Consider the following 4,075-nt stretch of genomic DNA (forward strand, 5'->3'; position numbering starts at 1 on the left):
GCTGCTCCAAGCCCATTGCTTCCTACTGAAGACATAAGGACATAAATTATATTAAATCATAAAAAACAGATCATGAATATGTGTTTTTCAGTAGTTTCCTGAAGCAGCTGGGCATTGTAGTTTTTAGCAAATATTACTCATGGAGGAGTAAATAGTGTATTTGTTGGGGACTATTTTCAGCTGTGGATTAATACACATTTGGTGCTCTAGTGAGTATTTCCAGGACAGTGTGTGTGGGGTTGACTTAAACTGCAGTGGAGCTCTATGGCACAGAGGAACAAGCTACAACTAGGATTTGGGTACACAGGAAATAGCACAAACAATTCATTGTAGGTTTTGGTTTCTCGTGTTATTTGTTGTTGTTTGAAATATACCAAAACATGAAAATTTAATTTCCAGGGTACACCAGGCGAGTGATAGCCTATGACACCAAAGCCAACAAATTCGTCAAATGTGAGAACCTCAAAGAGCGAAGGATGCATCACAGTGCTACAGTGATCAACAACAAGCTGTACGTCACCGTGGACGCATCCTCAACAGCCATGATGTCATCGAGGACTCAGACTGCTTCGAGTGTTATGACCCAAAGACAGACGTTTGGACATCGAAAGGCTCTTTGCCATACAAGCTATTTGACCACGGCTCTCTGCCGCTAGTCTGTGTTTCCAACAGACCCAACCCCCCATGACCGATCATCCAGTCAGCCACTTTTGGCAAATGCTTAGCTCCAAGTTCTTCACTTCCCCTTTGCCATGACTTATTGGCCTCTAACTACACAAATGGGAAACCATTTCAGACTGATGGCATTCCTTCACGCAGCTCAGTCTCTGCCACAACTTAGCGGCATTAGTCAGGCGGACTTTAATGCGAATCAAAGGAGAGCTCAGCTGATGTGCAGAGGTGTCATGTCTGAGGCACCTGGGGTGGAACTGAACTGAGAACCCCAGAGATGACGAGAGGCAGTCATACATGCACAACAAGCAGCTGTTCAGACACAACACATTATCTGAAGAAGCTCTTTCTGCAGATGGCTGCGCCTGTTTGATGCTACCCAAAAGTTTGAGTGTTATAATTTCCCATACATTTATATGCAGCATATCACTCTGCCTGGCAGCTGCAGATTACTTTTCTATGACAATTAGATACATAGGGAATTATGCATCTGGCTGTGTATCTATGAGCTCTGCTTGTCTTGTAAAACTGACAATGACAGATCAGACAGCTAATTAATTTGCACTTTATAAAAAACACATTCCTCCGTGACCCACATGCTTCTAACAGAGTGCACTTGATGATGAAAACAGTTGTGGACAGAACATGGATAAGCTCCCGTGGCAAGTACAGCAGTCCAGTATGGCCGCTGTAATGTTCCCTCGAAGAATAGTTTTACTAGAATAACCATTTTCTGGGGTCAACACTATTCCAGTTTTGCTGGCTTGGTCCGTTACTTTTAGAAATTATTCCCACAACTCCCAACAAAGCATGTTCTGTATATCATTTTACGAATGTTACAGCAAGTAAAATAAAAAGACGTGATGTTTCAGAGAGGAAATACAAATGATTGTTTTCTTCAGTGGTTGTTTACCTTTAATTTTATCATGTGCAATTGCTAGATAAAGAAAATGGCTTCGCAGGCAGCTATGTTGATGTGACGACATGTGACAATGACGCCTTTGAATGCAAGTGCCTGGTGGGAATGCAGTGACCCCTGCTCAGCACAACCATGCCTTGAGATGGTTTTTAGGGAGATTGTCAGGGTTTACAGGTTACAATGAGTTCACGGCCACACACACGTTACTTGCAGGTGGTTACTCACAAGCACGTCCAGTGATCTGAAATCAATCCTCTATTTGTCAGAGGAAACAACAGGACGAAGCAAAAACTGTTCGAGATGTATGACAAAAAAAAAAAACAAAAAAAACAGGGCCACAGTCAACAAGACTGTGGAAACATGTTGTACCATCACTGCTGGCCACTACTGTCTCCATCCTGTACCCCTCTTGACCCTCATGGAGCACACATTCACTGCTGTACTCAACCAGCCTCTGGGTGACAATCACCATGGCAACCCTGTTATCACACCAATGGATCATCTATGGCATGCATCCCTGTAGTGAGTCTGTTTAAGACTGCATCAGCGATCAGCTGCATGATGTACAATGTGCTGCTGTTACTTGCACAACTGAGGGACATCTCTATATTTCTTTTCATTTCTCATTGTGCAACACACTTATATTTTGGTTATTTACTTTCCTGTGTGTGACTTTCTTTCAGAGGAACATTCGCTTATTTTTACAGTATGAATGTACAGTACAAAAGAAAATCCTGTATTTGATTTATTGCTCTGAATGTCTCTACATACAAAAAACAGGTTGACACAACTGACTGAATCTGTGAACTCTGCTTACTGGTCTTTAGTTGAACTTGCAGACTTTAAATGGTTCTCCAGTTGTCTGCAGTCAGGCTGAGTCATGTTCCCCTCATACACAAGGGAGCATTGTTGACACGGGACAGAAACATGTTCGCTGGCTATCAGGTGACACACATTTTGCTCTCCATACATCATTAAGTACCAGTGCGACATCCACAGAAATACTGCATTATATTTAACTTTGGTGTAATATTGTAAGAGCAATGATAGAAGGTTAAATCAGTTTATCTTAGATGACATTAACACACTGCTTTATGTTACAGTGTGACTGACGTGTGCCAACCTCTCGATCCCCCAGGCCACATTCTCTTCATACAGAGTGTTGGCCATCCATGTAGGAGCTCCACATGTAGGCTAAATATCTAGTTACCGGTCCACTCCGACAGGCTTGACTTGTATGCAGCCCTCCAGTGAAGTTGACCTTAGGGAAAGAGATCTAGGATCAGATTTCACTCTTAAATTTTAATCCCTGCCCATTAGTGGGGAAACATTGAAACTTGCCTAGGAGCAGCGACCAAAAGGGAATTTCATCACAGTCCACATTAGCAAGCTCAGACTGTCATTGGGTTAAATGGTTCCTTGTTAGCCTGGTCACTCTGAATGCCTCACAACAACCCTCTGTTTCTGTGTCTATGTGCAAATCACTCTTGAGACAAAACACTGTTAACAATGAACCTAAATGTCTGAACTGTATTAAGATAAAGTGCCGTGAGCTGAGTCAGATGTCATTCAGTTAGCCAGAGCAGCATTTAAGAGCAACGCCCTGTGAGACTTTTTTATTAAGCTGCTGCTAAATACACAGCCTCTTCAGAATCTTTATTGAGTATGTGTTTGCTTGCTGTCTTTCCATAGAAACCAGTGTGTGAGGGTCACCCTTCAGGGAAGCTGTGGCCCAGCAGGTTATTTTCAGTGTCTGTTACTAACCCATCAAGGGATAGCATTTCATTGGCTTGCCACCGCTGTGTGTGAGCTCATACACACTCACACACACACACACACACACGCATACACAGTTGTGGTTAAGTGACCTGTATGCATATATATGTGCAGCATGCATCAGCACGCTCATACAGTATAAATACATTATCCAATATCTACCACTATAAACCCTATGCTAGAACAGGCTCTCGCTGTACTTACTTTTGAACTATTTCACCTAAATCTGAATAACCCCCTGAGCAGTGTCATTACTGCCAAGTGTGGGAAAAAAAAGTAATGAAAACTATGAGATGAAACCAATAACTGAGTTCCCATTCCTCTGTTATAACCAACTTTTCCAAGTCTTAAGTTCCCAATTGTAGAATTGCATTTCATTAATATCAGACATTATTTATTTATTTATTGGTTTGAGAGACACATAACAACCAGCTTAACAACCAACAACACCTGCTTTCAGCTTGGAGCAGTTCTGAATGCTAACTGAAGGATTTCCCTGCTGTGTCATGTGAGAAGGCCTTTTACCAGTCTGTAACTTCATCCCCCAGTGTTAATGTGATGGATGAGGCTTGAAGAGGGTTCACACCCAAACAGCCAGGGATGATTTAGAAAAGACGGAAACTCTGTTAACTGTGTGGTCTATTTTACACAAGATCAGTTGAGTAGATTGCCAGTCTCACTTTATGTATTTGCCTGACACTTTTTTTT

This window comes from Lates calcarifer, linkage group LG3, assembly GCF_001640805.2.
Source record: "Lates calcarifer isolate ASB-BC8 linkage group LG3, TLL_Latcal_v3, whole genome shotgun sequence".
Taxonomy (NCBI): domain Eukaryota; kingdom Metazoa; phylum Chordata; class Actinopteri; family Centropomidae; genus Lates; species Lates calcarifer.